General features: G+C 40.3%; 1 long non-coding RNA gene across 2 annotated transcripts in view; it reads left to right on the top strand.

Moving 5' to 3' along the window:
• LOC103160142 overlaps positions 1-18,979 on the top strand; it is a 37,441-nt gene extending 18,462 nt beyond the window's left edge. For both annotated transcript variants that reach the window (XR_004770552.1, XR_003486299.2), the window contains exon 3: positions 18,738-18,979. This is a non-coding gene — a long non-coding RNA (uncharacterized LOC103160142). The remainder of the gene's footprint in view (positions 1-18,737) is intronic.
• Positions 18,980-20,830: the final 1,851 nt, after the last annotated feature.

The following is a 20,830-nucleotide window of genomic DNA, read 5'->3' as shown; positions in this document are numbered from 1 at the left end:
TTTTGGGATTATAGAGTTACTGATAATATTCCAAACTGGAAGGAATATATTTAATTTTTTTAAACTAATAAGCTTTGGGTAAACAAAACATAAAGAAAATAGGAAGATCTCTTATGAAACTATTCTGACTATTTATCAACACCATGATAATATAATATAAATGATGCCATCATTTGCATGTCCTGCAAGATGGAAAAAGTGTTTTTAAACTGCATCAAATTGACAATAGAAGGGCAAAGAATAAAAGAAGCATTTTTGAAATGAATGTCCCAGCCGCCACTAGAGGGAACAATAAGCAGCCTTTCTTCCAAATATTTGAGCAGAAGAATATTATAGAGAAATAAGAGGCAATTAGAATCACAGCACTTGAAACCACCTCAATAATTTACGTGGAAGAGCAACGGCTTTTAGAAGCGGTCATCGGATCTGACACATAATCCCGGCAGAGCTTCCAGTGCTTTTCAAGGGGAGTGTGCGTCTTGGTGGAAGGAAAGCATAGCAATCAATGAATACAGAGGTGTTTCTAAGGTGTTCATTAGGAAAAATAAGCCTTCATCCACATGCAGAAGTGTGCCACTCATTCATTAAGCCTGTTGGTTAAAACTGCTTCTAAAGTGGCTTCACAGAGATAAACTCCCTGTATTTTAGAAAACAAAATGAAGACGTAGTTTTTGTTTGTTTGTTTGTTTGTTTTTGTTTTGTTTTTTGTTTTTTTTTTGGCAATTAAGACACAGAAACAGCTTCAGAGTGGCCAGACTTTGGATGGAATCAAGTGACAGCACAGAGCTCCACTGTAAGTGCTTCTCACAGCAGTTCAAATCTTGTTCTCTTCAGAGCACTGTGTTTCTCAGGACTGTAAGAATAGTGGCCCACTACCTTCAGCTCAAATCAAAGGAGAGAATGTTTGCAAGTATTTATAGACCTCGGGGACTGTAGGACACCCAGTAGAGTTTGAGAAAATCCAACTCACTCTTTCAGAGTCTTCATGATGGCTCTTCTCCCACAGGCTTGTTCGGCTCCCCTGTAGCTGGTCATAATTTCCCACTCAATTATCTTCACCATAGAATAGTAGGCAGAGGAACTGGGCCCAGCTTATACATTTCCATGAATAGGTCTCTGCCTATTCAATAAATGACCCTTCTGGGAGTCTACATCCGAAACAGTGAGTGACAGCCACCTGGGAGCAAGGAATGCAGGGGAGGTGAGTGTCACTCATTCCATCAAGAATATGTCTATTCCTTTCCCTACTAACCTTCCTTTCCAAAGTATAGTGACATGTTGTAGGGGGAGCTGGGGCCTACTAAAGATCTATCAGACTGTATTATGTAAAATTTGGTATTTTATATAATATGTAATATGATTGAAAAATATCCTGTCCAAAAAAACACACTTGATTGTTTTTAAGGTTTATTGATACTTGTTTTGACTTTTATGTCAACTCTCCATCCTGGGGCTAGGTTACATCCTAACTTTAATATTTAAGAGAATTCTTTTAAGCAGAGAAATTGGATCAGTAATAAACTCCTCCATGGAGAATCAACCTCATCAAACCTTCTATGATGAGAACTGAGGAAATTAGCGTTTATCCTGATGGCTCACTGACTTCAACAAATGTCATAATGAAATAATTTACTTCCTAAGCATGTAGGCAGTGGGTGGTTCCCCTCCACAAAATGTTGAGATCTGAATCAGTTCATTTTTTCACTGCTATGAAAAATACTAGGTAGAAGCACCTTAAGGGGATAGGGGCTTATTCTGGTTACAGTTTGAAAGGATACAGCAGAGGATGGCAGAAAACGTGGTGGCATCGGGGTGAGGCAGCTAGTCACATAGAGAGCTGACAGGAAGTAGGGCTGTGATACAAAATCTCAAGACCACCCTCAGGGACCTGCTTCCTCCAGTGAGGGGCCACCCCAAGAAGATTCTACAACCTTCCAAAAGAACACCACCCACTGGAGATAAGTGTCCAAATACAAGCCCTTGGGAAATCCTTCACATCATGTAGACATAGCTAGAAATGTTTATTACCATTAAATCCATTGGAGTTCACATTTTCAGTACAATTTTATACACAAAATGAGTTCAATACAAAATGGTTTCTCAGCAATCACGGTTTATGAATAAGAAGCAAATCAAAGATTGTTATCTAATCAATAGAAGAGAGGACAAGAAAAATGCCTTTTTGACTAAACACCCTCCCCCGGTTACCTTGACACAAATGATCCAGGTTATCCCAAGAAACCTTTTAGAATAAGCTGTGATATGCATGAAAGGAGACAATGCCAAGGAGATTCTCTGGGGAAGTCTTGGTTCCTATTTTCTGCAGGAGCACTGTGGTGATATTTTGTTTGTAATCTAACAAAGCTTACCTGAAGTGTAGAGTGCAGAGCAAAACCACTAGCCACACAACTAGTTAAGAGCTAAGCCACTAGTTAGCCACATACACACTAAGCCACTAGTTAGCCACACACCTATGCTACTAGTTAGCCATAGAGGCAGGCAATGGTGGCCACACCTTTAATCCCAGCACTCAGGAGACCGAGGCAGATGGATCTCAATGAGTTCAAGGCCACCCTGGGCTACATGAGAGTGAATCAGTCTAAAAGAGAAACAGAGCTCACATCTTTAATCCCAGCACTTGGGATGACATGCCTTTAATCCCAGCACGAGAGAGGACTGTAAGGCAGGAGACAGAGCAGTGTAGGCAGAGCAGTCTGAGGTTCGGTGGAGACAGATACAATCTGAGAATTTGTGGAGACAAGATCACCCTCTCAGTCTGAGATAGAGGTAAGAGCTAGTGGCTGGCTGCTTCCTTCTAATCCCAGTATCTGCCTCTGAGTTTTTATTATTCATGCTACAAATAGCCATGTTGTGCACTTCATATTTGAGATACCCATGCACTGATCAGTTAGCTATACTAGTCTTGGTCTCATTTGCCAAAGTGGCACAGGGGGAATATGGTATTGGCTTAATATCTATCTGTACACTGTTAGCCACTATCACCTAAGCAGTGATCTGTACATTCAGTGTCCTGTGAGACACTTTTGTGTTTCTTTAAAACAAGTGCTTTGCCAGGGGAAACATGGCTTTTGAAATCAGTTACATTTTTGGGGTGTTAGAATACATTATTGGGTTAAATGATTACAGAAATGTTATGATAGTCTTTGGGGCTGTTTTGAAATGTCATACCATATGGTTTTTTGAATCATAAAAGCTTACAAGTGATAGCAGTTCAAATTGAAAATTGTATGACTAAGGTACTTAAGATATTTTGAAGCCCACAGGGAATTTTTAGTGTCTCCACAGGGAAAATGCTGGAAAATTGAAGGCATGTAATAGCATGGGAGACTCTAGGCTTGCTTATCATAAGCATCTCCTGGGTTGTAAATGGAATTTTAAAAAAATGATTGTTGCCAACAGAAAGGGATTTCAGAAAATGTCAGAAGCAAAACTTATTTCCCTGAGTTTACCCTGTGTTTTTACCTAATGCTTTCTTCACAATGGTAACAAAGTCCCTTTATTCTCTTTTCCTACAATGAACACTGACCTAAAGTCTTTTATCTGTCTTAAACCCTTTTCTTCTTGGGTAAAGTCAGTCTTGCTTTTGTAGTTTATATTTTCTGTAAGTTTAATCTCTGGACCATGAAGAAGTTGGATTTTGAGAACTTGCTTATTTTTCCTAATTGTTTCCCTTAGAGAAGAAAATGATCAGCCTCTGCACATTTTGAAGATGTGCACATCTTCAAAAGCCTCCAGTGTCTCTAGTCTGGCTTCACTCCTAATTGCTCTGTGCTATTAAACAAAACATAATTTATTTTCTGAAACTGAGTAGACTTGTCTCAGAGATATGTTCTCACTCTGAAACTGAACTCAGCACCCATCTCTTTAATGTCTTGCCTGAGAATTCCATGCATCCTTTGGTGACCTCTATCCTATTTTCCAACCTCTAAAGCTACCACTATGCCATAGTAGTGTGATTGTTAGTAGGCTCAGTTGCCTACATTAGAAGCCCATAGAATTCAGGGAACTTGTTTTGAAATCTATGCTGCATTGTTTACTGAAGATAAAATGCAAGAAGATTTGAAGATTTGTACTCTAGACTGCTGGGGTTCATAGTAGCCTCTGGAAGTAGGTTAAGTATAACTCTGATCTATTTCTCCTCTGTTTGACTTCTGACTCTCTTGATGGTGTTTTGGATCTGTAGTGTTCCTCAAAGGTCCAAGTGTTAAAGGGTTGAAACCTAACTCACCACTCTCTATTTGGAGGTAGTAGAAATGTTCAAGAGGTGGGGGTTTAATCAAAGGTTTTAGGTCACTTGTGACCTGTCCTCAGAGGGAATTATCTCAGACAGCTTCCTTCCTTCCTTCCTTCCTTCCTTCCTTCCTTCCTTCCTTCCTTCCTTCCTTTTCCTTCCTTGCTTCCTTCCTTCCTTCCTTCCCTCCTCCCTCCTCCCTTCTCCTCCTCCTCCTTCTCTTCTCCTTTTCCTCCCCCTTCTTCCTCTTCCTCCTCCTCCTCCTTCTTGATTCATTTCTTTATTATGTATTCAGTGTTCTGCCTGCATGTATGCTTGCATACCAGAAGAGGGCACCAGATCTCATTATAGATGTTGTAAGCCACTGTGTTGGTGCTGGAAGTTGAACCCAGGTCCTCTGAAAGAGCAGTCAGTGTTCTTAACTTCTGAGCCACCTCTCCAGCTCTGCTTTTTACTTCTTGATGGTTATGAGGTGAGCAGTATGTTCCCACATGATGCACTTCCTGGTGTACTTAAAAAGACAAATGTCAGCCTATACCTTTAAAGGCTGGGCCATCTCCACAGCCTATCATGCACTTCCTTTGCCACAGTCCCCAAATCAACAGGACTAATAATCTGTAGACTGAACCTCAACACTGAGCTAAGATGAACCTTTCTTCTTTTTAAAGTTCAGATTTTTTGTCACATGCTGTAGCTTAAATATGGAATGTCCCTCAAAAACGCATGTGTTGAAGGTTTGCTGCTGTTGGGAGATGGCAGAAACATTGAAGAAGGGCTTACTTGAAAGAAGATAAAGTTTTGGAGGTGTACCCTTGGAAATTGGGAATAGGGTTCTCTCTCTCTCTCTCTCTCTCTCTCTCTCTCTCTCTCTCTCCCTCCTCTCTCTCTCTCCTCTCTCTCTCTCTCCTCTCTCTCTCTCTCTCTCTCTCTCTCTCTCTCTCTGCATCTTGGCTATTGTGAGGTAAGCAGCCTCTTCTATGATATGCTTCCATCATGATTTACTGTGTTGTCACAGGTCCAAAGCAATGTGACCAAGTAACAAAGGGCTAAAACTTGAGCCAAAAGCAAGCCTTTATTATCTATGTTGTCCAAGTTGTCTATCTTAGGTTATTTGTCACAGCAATGGACAGAGTGACACAAAACTGAGAAATGCAAATAGCACCTGACCTGATGTTAGTCTATATATTATAGTAACTATCTACTTAGAATCCAACATGTATATTTGAGTTTCTTAGGACCTTTTGCTTATTCCTGTGGATTTTCTCACTCTGATGCTAAAGCCCTATTATCTCAAGCCTGAAGACAGACTTTAGGTCTAGGTGTTGACCTTTAAATACCAGAAAACAGAATCTGGATAATTGTTTTCCCCTGTTTTTAAAGAAAGATAAGTATTTTTCCTAGCCGCTACTCTCTGCTAACTCATACACAGTTCCTCCAGGCTACACCTCTTGATAAATTGTAGTTCATGTCTTTGCATTTCTAAGAAGTTTATGGAAAGTTCCTAACTAAGGGATAATAATTATAAGTTATAATTATAATCTGTAATTGAACCTGGGCTGTATCTACTTCACGGCCAAGTCTATTTCCCGTTTAGTGTTCAAGGATTGGATTAGTCACAGGTCACAAGTTTAACCAAAGGAGTAAACTTTGGCTAATGTGAACAAAGAGGCTTAGGTACCAGGCTTGGAGGACAACAGAACTACCTCCAGGAATCTGGTGGTATGGTCCACAGTGTTCTCAAGAGGCAGCCCCAACTGTGTTTTCCTTCTTTGCACTTAAAATGGAAAGTCTTGGGAGGAATTAGCTAACTGTCTTTGGTTCCTGAGTACCTCCAGGCTAAAGAAGCATAGAGACTCTTGTCTTATGGCACAGAAGGGAGTCAGTAATTTCCCAAAGGAAAATGAAAACAAAAATAGGACAAAAGAAGTAAAAAATAATGATGCTTTCCTGGAGTGGCCAGGGAAAACCTACCTTCTTCATTGAACAGCTCTTGCTATTGCAGAGAATCACTCATCCTGAGTGCAGACTCAATAGAGAGATAGTGTTTGGGAATCTGTTTTTATTACATTTTACGTTTCCTGTGTGTGTGTGTGTGTGTGTGTGTGTCTGCTACATGCACACATGCATGCATGCCTGCTACAGTGTATGTGGAGATGAGAGACCTTTTTTTTTTTTTTTTTCGAGACAGGGTTTCTCTGTGTAGCTTTGGAGCCTATCCTGGCACTTGCTCTGGAGACCAGGCTGGCCTTGAACTCACAGAGATCCACCTGCCTCTGCCTCCTGAGTGCTGGGATTAAAGGCGTGTGCCACCAACGCCCGGCCAGAGAACAATTTATGGCAGTCAGTTCTCTCCTTCAACCTTGTGGCACCCTGGGGGTTTGAACTCAGGTCTTCAAGCTTGGTGGCAAGTGAGTTTACTAGCTGGGCCATCTTGCTGGCCTAGGAATTTGTCTTTTAAAAAGGCTCACTAACCAGAAGGAATAAATAGTTCTAGCATAACATTTTTCTGTGGTTTTTTTTTTTTTTGAAGAAGTGGGAATGTCTTAAGCAGAGTGTTAACTTCTGAAATTACACTCTTGACATAACACCATGTTATCCAGATTAAGAAAACACGGCAAGAATTACAATATTCTAACTCTAATTTCTGTGTGTTTATTGTTATGAGCTAAAGGATGTTTCCCTGATCCTCTGCCTCCAGCACTCATGTGCTAAAGCCCTAACCCCAGGACCTCAGAATGTGACTATTTTGGAGATAAGGCACTTCTTCAATCAATAAGGTTAAATGAGGCCACAGAGATGGGCCTTGAAGACTGGTGTCTTCATAAAAAGAGGCAGTGAGGACACAGCAACATGTATGGAGGAAGAAATCACATGAAGACACAAGAAAAGGGACCAATTGTTCATGGTCCTGGGGACCATTGTATAGCATCTCTAGCAAATGAATGCAGCTATAGAGTGGTATAGCAAGTTCTTTTTTATCCCAGTTTTTTTATGTAGTAAGAATAATAGCTTCTGTTTTATGTATGCTTGACTAGTATGCTAGTATCCCATGGACCACTGGGGGTTTATTCTTGATACCCTTTTTCTTGATATCTGTATTGGCAGTTGTGGTATTAGTCATTTGCTCTGGACCCAGAGCCAAAATCAGGGTGCTCTGTTGGTTCATTGATGCTCTTGTGACTGTGACTTCTTCACTCCTGTATTAGGGTTGAAGAATTTTCTGGAATTCTGACTTGGGGAACCAGGCTCCCATATCGACCTGCATTTTGCTTGCAGCCCTATTCTATTCTTCCTTTTTATATGAAAGTTGTTGGGTAGTGACCATCTGTCTGTGGGAATGCATTGAGTGTTGCACACCAATAGTTCTGAGTACCTTGGGCTCCTGCATACCCATCAGGATGTTTCTGTAGCTCTGGGAGTTTTGAGCCTGGGCTTTAGAGGCAGGGAAGTGATCCAGCAGCTCTGATGTCTCCTCAACTCACTGCCTTTGCTCCTTTCTGCCCCACTTAACTTCCTAAACAACCAAGTGGAGAATGGGTGTGCTTTTTCAGTCTTCTGGTATGAATGAGAGCTATCTTATAAAAAAATTATTAAATGACCAATATTGGTTGTCTAAAGGGTAGGATAACATCATTGAGAATTTTTCTTTCTTTTCTCCAACAAAAGTTCCAGCAATCCCTTACCATCTGTGGAGGACTGGTTCTAGGATGCACCCTTCCTAGCCCCACCATGACACCAAATTCCATGGATGTTTAAGCCTCTTGTAGAAAATGATATAGTTTGCACTTAACCTATGCACATAGTCATGCATAATTTAAGTTGTCTGCAGAGCATGCATATTACTCTGTAAATATTATATAAATAGTTGTTATTCTATGTTGCTTAGGGAATTTGGTACAGATGCATTTTCTCCATGAGTGTTTCCCATATGGATGTGGATGTGGTTGTTTCTGAAGATGTAGGATACAGAGATATAAAGGATCAACTGTGAGGCTGAGAGGTGAAATGCTTCCTGCATAAACATGAGGACCTGATTTGGGGTTGTCAGGACCCATCCAAGATCTGGTTGTGGTGGCACCCCTCTGTAACCCTAGCACCGAGGAGGCAGAGACAGGTAGATCCTAGCTTACTTGTTGTCCATCCTAGCCAATCAGTAAGCTCCATCAATGAGAGACCCTGTCTCAAAAACTGAATGTGAAGTGCAATGGAGAAAGACACCTAAGATCAACACATAACACACACACACACACACACACACACACACACACACACACACACACACACACACACACACGGGCGGGGGGAGACAGAGAGACGGAGACAGCCTATATTTCATTTTGGGTATCAAAAGTTGAATAGTAACAGTTTTTTTTCCTGTTTGCATTTGTGTTTTAGAAACTTTAACTAAAATTTATTAGCAGAATCAACATAGATAATATCATTGGTATTTTTATAATAGCATGTTACTTTTAGTTCTTATGAGTTACTATGTAGTGATTTCTTTCTTCACAGATCTACTTATATTTGGCATAAATTCAGTCTGTTGGTCCAGTAGCAGTCTATTTGCTCAAAAAGTTTCTTTGAGATAATTCTTCCCTTTTAAAAAGCTCAGTGTTCTCCACGCTCGATAAAGGAAGCAAATCAGAGCCCTCTGAAACACAAGGCATTCATTTCTCTGTTATTTCCACCTGCTGTTCCCAACCGTATCTGAGAGCTGAGAGAGAAGCATTACTCAAATTCTCAGTGCCATAGCAAGTTCCCCTAAGCACATCTGAAATTGGTTGGAAGGGCAATGAAAGAGAAAGGACACAGTTTGGCAATGTGATCAATTACATTTTGTTTCTATTTTGAGAAATGTATCACTTCAGATTTTCACTGGAATGAAGGTAGATTCATTCTCCCCAACATGCATGAGGCTGAAATTGGAATTCCCATCACCTGAAGATTAAGGCTTCTTTATGGACTTCAAGCTACATTTCTCTCTTGAACTTAAAGCAGATCGGTTCATTTTTCATAGGATGGGGATACAGGAGGTCAGTCAGTGAACCCAGCAGCAACAGAATCTCCTTCTCAGTTCCGTGCCTACTGAAAGTCACTTGAGCATTTGTTATTGCCCTCAATTTATCTCAATTGAAAATATTGATCACCTACTAGACAATTAACACGGGGCTGAGCCTGTGGAATATTAAGTAAATACCTGAAGATTATGACCTGGTTGAAAAAACTTGACACTTGAATGGAAAATGGTATAAGAGAAAATAAAAATTGAGACAAAATATATAATAACTCCAAAGAAATGAAAACATATACTGCATAAAGACATGCATACAGATTTTTATGTCACATAATGGCTTGTATATGGATGTTTATGTCAACTTCATTTTTAATAAGCCTGAAAAAAACTTATATCAGGTTTCTATTGCTGTTAAACATGTTAATCTAAAACTTAACAATGTAAAGCATCAAACATTTATTATCTTACATATCTGTGGATCAGGCATTTGTGGGCAGTTTACCTAGGTGGTTCTGGTTTTGGGTCTCCCATGAAGTTGAAATTAAGCTGTCCAGGGGCTGTGGTCCTCTGAGATCTAGAAGGAAGTTGGAGGGTCTGTTTCCAATTGACTCATTGACTGTTGATGGACCCATTTCTTATTATGTCCTGTTGTGTGAGAGTTTTCCTGAGGAGATGTTAACAAATGTCTGTTCACCTCAGATAGGCAACCAACCCATACTGCTGCTAAAATCACATTTTGAAACATAAATTTGGTTATATTGTTCTGATTTAAATCTATAAATATTTTATGTTCTTTGACAAATCCATCCATGTATTCAATGTCTCTTAATCATAACTCTCTCTTTTTTTGGCCTGGTGTGTATATGTGTGGTATGCAGGTACATGTATATATGTATTTGCATATGTGATCACACGTGCGTGTAGGTGCCCATAATGTCAGGTGTTTGTCTTCCTCAATTGCTTTTCAGTTTATTTACTAAGCTAGGGTTCCTGTCTGAACCCGTAAGTCATTGTTTAGTTACTCTAGTAAGCCAGCTTGTCTCAGGGGTTCCCTGTCTCTCTCTTGCAATGATAAATCTTTTCACCAGCTGCCTGAGTTCTGCCCGCCATCACATGGGCATCCAAAATAACACACAGAGACTTCTATTAGTTACAATGCTGCTGGCCAATGACTAGGATTTCTTATCTGCTAGCTCAGTCTTAATTATCAACCATAACCATTAATCTATATATTATCTTATCTTATGGAGGACGCCGGTGGCATGTGTCCTCTTCCTGTGATCACATAGCGCCTCCAAAGGGAAGAGAGGAGGAGGAGGAAGAGAGCAATTTCCTGCTTGTCCCTGATTATATTCTGAGTCTGCCTGCTATGTCACTTCCTGCCTGGATCACAAGACTTCTCTTTACTACATTTCCCAGAATCCTCCTCGACTCCTAGTCCTGCCTAACTTGCTTCCCTATTGGCCAACAGTACTTTATTTATCAACCAATAAGACAAACACATACATAGAAGGACCTCCCCCATTGCTTTCTCCTTGGTGTGGGATTACAAGCAGACTGCCATGCCTACCCAGCTTTTACATGGATTCTGAGAATCCCAACTCTGGTTCTCATACTTGCATAGCAATGTTTTATTCACTGAACTATCCTCCCATTCCTCAAGTCATTTTTGGTGGGTGCATATTACCATATTAAACACTTCATGACATAACTGTGGCTTCTCAATTTCACTATCTCAACTCACCCATTTATTCTAATAGATTAAACTAGTCAAAGTTCCCTGTCTTGCACCTTGACTTGAGTATTCAAGCTTTTATTTGTTTTTTGGTTTTTGTTTTGTTTTTTTTTTCAAGACAGAGTTTCTTTGTGAGGCTTTGGAGTCTATTCTGGCACTCACTCTGGAGACCAGGCTGGCCGGGAACTCATAGAGATCCACCTGCCTTTGCCTCCCGAGTGCTGGGATTAAAGGCGTGCACCACCAATGCCCAGCGAGTATTCAAGCTTTTTGTTTTGGCATGAAAATGACCTTTGTCCTTTCCCTTGGTCCATGAAATTTCAATGCGTTATCCAAGACACCATTGGCATGAACCCCTTCCCAGAGAGCATGTGTTAAGAAGTAGAAGCCAGCTGGCTTTCAAACTGGCCCACACATGAGCATTCTTGTTATGCACTCACCAAGATGTACTATAGTTTAGTGTTGAGGAAGAAAGCATCACCTAATATAATATTTGTATGGAATCCCAAAATCATGTAACACCATGGATAATCCACTTCATGATTCAACAGGAAACCAGGAACTCCCCATATAAATGTCTCAGTATAGGCAAAAATCAAGAATATGGTGCTAACCATGGAAGTGTTCACTCATATTTTCCAAATTAAAGGGACTGGTGTAGCTTTGCAAATTACATATGTAACCCTGTTCCATTATCTCCTCCCTTAAAATAATGTTTGACATCTAACGGAAGAATGCTCAGGTTCTGACAGTACCTGATCCACACAAAACTCTTTCTTTGAACTTTCCCCCAAAGTAGTACAAACCCAAGCCCAATTACAAATCTCTGTATGCTGCCCTCTGAGACTCCCTTTTGCTCATCATGTCCCAGTCTTCCTTACTATAGTAAGCAATAGGCCCAACTTTGTTTATATACAGGTATAGTCATGGTGGTGTTTGGCTGGTGGGACACAAAGCATTTACATATTTCATGTTTATAACAGACAATGAAGGTTTTGAGACTGTGAACTATTTATTTATTTATTTATTTATTTATTTATTTATTTATTTATGTCACTCTGTACTAATCCCAGTGCCTGACTGGATAATGAGCACATTTACAGGAAAAATTAACAAGTGTGTATTTTATGATTAAAAGCACACAATCAACAAATGGAAAGATACCATTTGAATAAAACATGCTGTTTCACATCAAAATGTCCCACCATCCCGCTACTGACTGAATGTGCCTTTGCCTGTGAGCATGCCCCTGTGGTTTTGATGCTATTGCCTCTGGCCAGTTCCCACCGTCAGCCGAGCTCATGTCTTCATTTTGAAGTGATGATGGCTTGTAATGCACTTCCTCTGTTTCTCACAGCCCTTACCAATCCCAGCATGCATAGCTACATAGCCCACCAGGTGTGAGGATGCTGTTATTTGGACTCTAAATTACTGGAAATAAATCACAGCAGGGAAGCAGATTAGGACAGTCTAAAGAGCAGGCAAAGAGAAGCTACAAAAAACTAGGAGGAAAATTGATTCCTAACTACAGTTGGACTTCATCTTTATTTTGACTTCATAGATGATTCAAAGTAGAGTATATAGTGTAGCTGTTCTCTCTCTGGGATTTACTTCTATCTGTGCATTACCAGAGCCCTTTCAACCTTAATACTGTAGATCTTTCTGTCTTGTGCCTTAGTAATAAGTATGCAGCCAAAGTGGAATAAAGGTGGTAGTTTTATTCACAGCTCCTACCTCATTTTAGTCCTGTGTGGCAGAACAGGTTTTTGAGTTAGAAGGACATGAATTGGAATCCAGAATCATTGGAATCAGCCCCTTCTGGAGAACATGAATATCAAGTCACTTAAACTTTCTGAAGCTCAGTTTTGTCCTTTGTAAAATTGTATCAGTGGTAAATATTCCAGGAGAGTTCCAAGAATGGAATAATATATGGAAAACTTTCTCGACAAATAGAACACTGAAATTATATCTATTATGGATGCAATTGACTCATTACTTTTTATTAGCATTTATACACAGGGTAGAATGGCATGGTATTATATAACATTAATTTTATCTATTATGATTATACTGTAATTTTATATATTATACATCATAACTAAAATATAATAGCTTACATTCTAGGATTTAGTTAAATTCACTGGCAATTAAAATTCAGCTTGGCAACAAACACTTATGAAATTGGCTTGTGAATATTATATCTGTATCTAAAGAAAATTTCTAACAGAAAAACATAGTTCGTTCTTTCTCATGCCTATCACAGGTGGAGTTTGAGTGACTGGACTGCATGACTTTCAAGGTTCCCTGTTGTCAGAGAAAAATGAATTTTATAAACAGCAGGACAGTATAAACCACATAGGGAAAGAAGCAGACATTACAGTGGCTTTTGGGAGGAGTGGGCACTATTACCATAGTCAGCTGCTGCTGATGAACAGAGGTCTGTCAACTTGAATGCTGCTTGGTTGGTGCAAGAGGCAGTTGACAGCTGGGAAACAAGCCTGAGTGGAGCAGAGCAAGTGTTTGTGACATGTGAAGAAGCAAGACACTATTGTTATTACCTAATAATAATGAGTCATTTGTAGGTGCCAGTAACAATGCTAGCTTGTTTAGAGCCAGCATCTCAATATAACACACGCTAGGTAAGATTAGATTGTCAATCTGATTGGACTGAGAAACACCTAAGACATTAGTGAAGCACCCCCTGAACATGTCCTGGATAAGGATGTTTTCAAAGACAACTAAGGTTTGGGAAGACTTATCCTTAATGTGCGTGGCTCCATCCCCTATTCTGTATGCCTGGGTGGAGTAAAACTTGGAAAAGAGAAAGCCAGCCAATGCAGAAAATTTTCCCTGTCTCCCCTCCTTTCACTGTGGCCTGTCTCCAAGAAGGAATCCTCTTGGCTCCACCATGTCCTCTTCTCCACCTGAAACCCAGAAAATCCTCAATAAAACCAATCTTTCCACCTCAAGTTCCTATCAGATAGTCACAGGAACAAAGAAATTGGGTGATAAGCCATTATCACCCACAGTCTAATAATGAGGAGATGGAGCTGAAGGGGGTCTACCTAATCCAGTGGAAACTCATATCAAAGGCATTGCCAGGCTCTTCGAGTGGACTTTATTTTAATGCGCTGTTTGTCTCTGACAAACAGTTGATATCTGGACACCAAGTTTGATCATTTTCTCATCTTTTCCTATTTGTGTTTGTTTTCCCCTAGATTTGTGAACATATGGAATGAGTTATGATAATTACTTTAATGTTTGTTTGCAAGTTCTACATCTGTTTCTATTTTGATTGATAGTTTTACTTATTAAGGGACTTATTTTCTTGTTTGCTTGAATGCTTATTAATTTTTGATTATATGCCAGACATTGAGAATTATACTTGGTTGGCTTCTGGATAGGAGCTTATATAGCTCAGGTTGGTCTCAAACTTCTGATCCTCCTGCATTGCTGACCAAGGGATGGGATCACAGGCATGTGCCAACAGGCCTGGTTTGCATGGTGATGAGCATCAAACCTCATGTATGCTAGGCAGTTGGCCTCATGTACACTAAGCAAGCATTCTATCCATTGAACTGCATCGTCATCTCTTATTCATGCTTTTGTTGTTTTGTTTTTTTGAGACAGGTCTTACTATATAGTCCTAATTGGCCAGAAACTCAAAAATCTGCCTGCCTCTATCTCTAGGGTACTAGGATTAAAGGCATGTACCACCACATTCAGCCTATTTGTGTTCTTAAAAAATAATTTTCCATGGAACTATCCTCTCAATGTTTAGACTTGTGATAGAACTCGTCTTTCAGGCATTTTATGGCCATTGTCTTGAAATTAGAGGAGCCATGATTTCCTGCAGGAAACCTTCACAAGACCTCCAAAATATGGAGCCTCTCAACATTGTCTCATAGAATAAGGAGGTCATGAGACCTCTAACAGCGTTCATCCACCCCTATGGTAATCCTTCCCCAGCTGCACATGGTGTTGACAGGTAAGAATATAGAGGAGATAGAAACTTCACTAGAGTTAGGACTCTAGAGAGGCAGCTCCTATGAGTCATCAGCCATAGGCAGGCGGGTAACACAACTGCCTGAGAGTTACCCATGGTCTTGAAAGTAACCCCAATAAGCCTATTTGTTCACCAAGGAGGACTTGGATGGAATCATTTCTTAGGTCTGTTAGGGTAGTTAGGGGTGTCTGTGCTGTTCCCCAGGAAAAACCATGTAACACTTGTTTCTATGCTTGTATTAGCTAGCACCAGATTAGCCTTTATTCCCACTAGTGAGCCAATACTAGAACAACACAGTTGATTAAACTGTGCATGTGTGTTTAGGGATACATCTCTGAGTATTTTACTTGAAACCCCTATCTTGTGGCACTGTTTTCTCCTTGGGGAAAAACAAACCCGCAAACACAGCAACTATTTCTTCCTTGCCTGTGCCCTAGTGATGGCTTTCACATTCCTTTCTAATAGCTCTTCCCAAGACTTCAGGTCCTTTTCTCATACACAAGCGGTAGCAGAACTCAGGAGACTTGGTAAAAGTGATTAATAGCTACAAAGATCTCCACAATACTTTATGAGCCCGTTCTCCTCTCTAGTACCTTGACTGAACTCCAGAGCCCCACAAACTTCTAATCCTGTCTTCAGAACTTAGGAGATAGTTTGCCTCTTTCTGAGTTGGTCCCCTCCACATTGCCTCCTGGGAAATTTTTCTAGACAGTGGGCTCTGCATGTGTAGAGCTTATCACATTGATTTTCTGCTTCAGAAATCACTCTCCTGTGATGCCTGCTATCTCCTGCCTGAAAAAAATTGTTTGCCTCTGTATATGTGTGTGTGTGTGTGGGGGGGGTGTAGCTGGAGGGAAACTCACGTCTCCATGATTCCATTTGTGTCAGCCACAGAGTCCCTAAATAGCTTTTTACCACATTACTAATGCTATAGTCTGAGTGAGCACTTGATTTGTGTCCCCTAAATATAACACATAGTTTAACCAACTGTGTTATGACTACATAGCACTGTACCTGGACTCAGCTTACTCCTCATTTTAAGGTCTGTTAGCTGCCGTATACCATTTGCATGTACAAGTTTATGTACATGGCTCTTTCAGTTAAAAGCCAAGGAATTCTAGTTGGGCTAGCTAAGGGAAAGTATCCTGTCAGCTCATTTAGCTAAAAGTTCAGAGATAGGAAGTATTTTCTGGTATGGATATGATGTTGTGAGAACTATGTAACTTTAGTTCCTGGAACTATTTCTCACATAATTCTTAAATCAAGGCCAAGATTGCTTTTGACATTAGAGGACTTCTCATTAATTCAGGTAACTACTTAAGGCATACATAATTGGTTTAACCCACAGTACCACCAAACAAACAAAACCTTATAGCTGTGTGTCTTAGTGTTTCTATACTGTGATGAAACACTATGACCAAAAGCAATTTGGGGGGTGTTATTTGGCTTACACTTCCACATCACTGTTTGTTATTGAAGGAAGTCAGGATAGGAACTCAAACAGGGCAAGAACCTGGAGGCAGGAGCTGGTGTAGAGGCCATGGAGAAGTGCTGCTTACTGGCTTGCTCCCCATGGCTTGCTCAGCCTACTTTCTTATAGAACCCAGAACCACCAGTCCAGGGATGACACCACCCACAATGGGCTGAGCCCTCCCACATTGATCACTGATTAAGAAAATGTGTTACATCAGGATCTTATGGAAGCTTTTCTCAATTGAGGCCCCCTTTTCTTTGATGACCCTAGCTTGTGCCAAGTTGACATGAAACCAGACAGTGCACCTATTATGAAAGTCCTTGAGCAGGATCAGGTTAGCCAGGCTAGTTCAGCTTCTTCTGCACTTGATTCTTAAAGTTTAATGAGCAGGTCTTGTCTACAGGTCTGTTCTCTTTCTATAGTCTCAGTAGGTGATTTCCTAGTGTGCCTAATAATCAGAGATCCGTATTTCTGTACCTCAGTCTTCTCAGCTCCAGATGTGTCTATCTGATGTCCTAATTGTTGGATTCACTAGGCACCTGGCAACTACTGAAAGTTTCCTATCTCCGGTTACAGGCACACTTTGATTGCTCCCTCTCCCTGGCTCCCCATAACTTACCCTTTTCCAAGTGCTAGCAGATCTAACTTCAAGATCTGTACAAACAATAGTCACTTCTGCTGTGTCCCACTGGTGTCTAGCGCAAATACTCATCCTGTCTCACTGAGCTTCGTCCTAATCCACACAACAGAGTTGTTTTATCTTTTTTTGTGTGTGTGGTGGAAGGTGGTTCCTGGGATCCCACATCCCAGAGCAGTCTTTTTAAAATTCTCCAGTGTGTGTGTGTGTGTGTGTGTGTGTGTGTGTGTGTGTGTGTGTAAATGCACATTTGCACTTGCCTGTCTTGGAACACATATGTGTGTAAGTTTATGTTGCTTGTATGTTCATGTGCCAGAGGGTGGTATCAGAAACCATCGTGGATCATTTTTCCACCTTATTCATTGAAGCAGGATCTCTGAAATGCAGAGTTTAAGATAGGGCTATCTAACTAGCCAGCTTGCTCCAGCCTCCTAAGGTTGGAATCACAGATGGACCTCACATCCACATGCCATTCTAAGTGCTTTGCTGGAAATCTAAGGTCCTCATGACTGGGTCCCTCCACCTCTGGGATTTCACAGTGTGTCTTCCCTTCTCGAGTCTCCAACCACAGTTAGCTTTTTCTATTCCATGGTTACACAAGCTTTATCCCTCCTTGGGAATTTTGCATTTGCCCTTTTTGCTTGGAATAACTCCTCTCTTTCCCCTGAGTACCTAATTTTATTTTATTTTTTTTGCTTTTTTGAGTCTTAATGCAAATAGCATCTCTTATATGAGTGAGAAATCCCCTCTGGAGTCAGGTAACACATTCCCTGTTTATGAAAAACATTATTCCATTGTTAGTGGAGTATGACTCTAATTTTATCATTTTCTACCTCCTTTCTACTTTCTTTTAATATTTTTAAAAAATGTCTTCATTATTTTCTGTTTATAAAAATAACATTTTTTTGGGGGGTGAAAAGTCACCAAAAACAATTGAGATAGATAAGAAGTGAAACCACCAGACAAAAATCCCAAAAGACAGTTCACTTTGTCACCAGCCAGCCACTGACCCCTGAAACACACTTTAGCTTCTCTATGTTACAGCGGGAAAGAATGCTGAGGACTTTGTGGGAACAACCTGTTGAGTAGATAAAGTAAGTGGTGTGTGTGTGTGTGTGTGTGTGTGTGTGTGTGTGTGTGTGTGTGTCCCGCTCTAACAGGAAGATCTTTTCGTCTGTTTTAGGGTCAGAGGGGGTAAAGTCAAGGAATGCTAGATATGACAATTTACTGAACCCTTAATAAGCTGAGGTCCATGCTTCTAAACTGTATGCTCCTGATATAGACATGTTAGGGGAGGGGCTAAGCATTTTTTCTTCCTAGTTTTAAATGGGAGGGTGACAGACCGTAAAGGGTGAAGCAAGCAATTGGTCATTGACTGACAAGTTCTCCCACAGATTGGCAGTCTTGATCTAATTTTAGAGGATCCATAGATAATTGAAGAACATACTGTGAGACATCCTCCTAGGGATGCAGAGACAGAGGTGACATGGTAGTGCACTGGCCATTGCCCCGCTGTATTGTTTTACAGCAAGCCACTATGTGCTAAGCATTCTCCTTGCTCCTGAGCTTCAGAGACATGGTATAAATTGTTTTGGTTAATGATTTCACTTTTTTTTCAGATTCAGTGCATTTTCAGAGACTTCTGGGGGCCCAGGCTGCAGGGGACAATGATGGAAAAGAAAGACCAGTTGCTGTGTTTTCCTGGTGACAGACATAGTGTTGGTGGCATGGATGAACTCCCCTGGGAACAGCACCGTGGCAAGAATTTCCCAGGCTGATCTAATTCTCCTGTGTAATTCACAGATTTAAACACATCCCCTCTCTTTAGGCTCTCTAATAAAACCTAAAGGATTTACAGTTCCTTCTGTCTGAAGGATTTGGAGTACTTTCTGAGCTAAGTTCCTGGTCTATTGAGGGCTTATTTGGACAATTTCTTAAACTCAGGATTTATGTGGTTAAAAATCTACACTACTTCAAGAAGGCAGTTTCTCAGGACCCTCTTCTCAGTGAAGTGTCTTAGGGCTTTGCTCATAAGAGTCAGCAGTTGCACAAATCTGCTCTGAGCCACACAGTAGAGTATCTCATGACACAAAGTGAGATTTCAGACATACACATAGGATTAAATGACACTGATAGAATCAACAAAAGCATTTGTCCTTAAATATTTTTAATCATGCCTGCATAGATGTAAGTCAAAAGGCTTTGCCAGAATGGCTTATTTTCAGAGATTTATTATCTAGTTCAGGTGAGTGAAACAACTGTAAAAAGATAAGGTTTGGGCTAATCACTTTGATGTTCAATTTTGTTGCTTTGAAATACTCATGAAATAAAAAGCAGAAATATATGAAACTAGCTTAAAAATTAAAAGCTATCAATAAGCTTAAAATGACAAATAAGTCCTTGGCCTAAAAGGACATTGATTTTTTTTTTAGAAAAAAAAACAGATTATTCTAGTTTTCAAGTCTATATTTCTCAATGAAAACCTTTATTCCCATTTTCTCATGTTATTAATTTAAGACATCTGGTTATAACAGAATAGACTCAATCTCTTCTTGTATTATTTTTAAATTTATATTTGTGTTTATGTGCATGTACGTATGTAACAATCAGAAGAGAAACTAAGGAAGTAATTCCTTTCCTTCCATCATGTGGGTTCTGGGATCCAGCTTAGGTCATCAAGCCTGGCTACAGTGCCTTTACATAATGAGCTATCTTCCTGACCTCTAGAATCAAAATCAGTCCCCATCCTCTTCCTCAACAAGGTCTCACTGTGTAGCCCTGGGGGTCTGGAACTCACCATGTAGACCAGGCTAGCCTTGAACTCACAGAGATCCTCTGCCTCCAGAGTTCTGGGATTATACTAAATGTGATGGTTTGAATAAGAATGCCCCCCTTAGGCTCACATATTTGTTTGCTTGTTCCACATTGGTGGAACTGTTTGGGAAGGATTAGGAGGTGTGACTTTGTTGGAGGAGGTGTGTCACTGAGGGTGGTCTTTGAGATTTGAAAAGTCCATGCCATTCCCTGTTAGCTCTCTTCCTCTCTGCCTTGTGCTTGTGGATCAGATGTAAGCTATCAACTACTGCTCCAAAGCCATGCTTGCCTGCCTGCTGCCATGCTCTGCAACATGATAGTCTTAGACTCTACTATACCCTCTGGGTCCTTGAGTCTCAAATTAAATGCTTTAATATGAAAGTTGCCTTGGTCATGGTGCTTTGTCAAAACAATACAAAAGTAACTATGTAGTCACAACCTTACTTTTCTTTCTATCCATCTACTATTACACATCTCAATTTTAATTAAATCAACATCTATTAAAACTATATACTATGGTACATTCCCACTTTTAAGGCAGTTTTTACCTTCAGTTTTTAATTTAAAGCATTCCCCACCCATGAATCCTCCCATTCTACTCCAAAACAAAAGGCTCCATAAATTCAGCTGTCCTTACAAATAGGTTCCCCACCACCCCCAAGACATTCAATGACAGTATCCCAGACATCTAATTCCAGTATGGGCCACACAGCAAGCTTCCTGGAGCACCTTTTTGCTGCTCTTTAGGGTTTACTCTACTTCCCTTCAGATTTTATGTCTTCTTCTTTCTAGGCTTACTTCAATTTTTCTTTTCTTAAACAGTATTGCTATGTAGCTTAGGTTGACCTTGAACTCAGAATCCTTCTGCCTCAGCTTCCTGAGTGCTAGATGGCAGGCA

Source organism: Cricetulus griseus, chromosome 6, assembly GCF_003668045.3.
Source record: "Cricetulus griseus strain 17A/GY chromosome 6, alternate assembly CriGri-PICRH-1.0, whole genome shotgun sequence".
NCBI classification, from domain to species: domain Eukaryota; kingdom Metazoa; phylum Chordata; class Mammalia; order Rodentia; family Cricetidae; genus Cricetulus; species Cricetulus griseus.
Note: the sequence above shows the minus strand (reverse complement) of the source record. Positions and strands in the feature narration are given on the sequence as shown.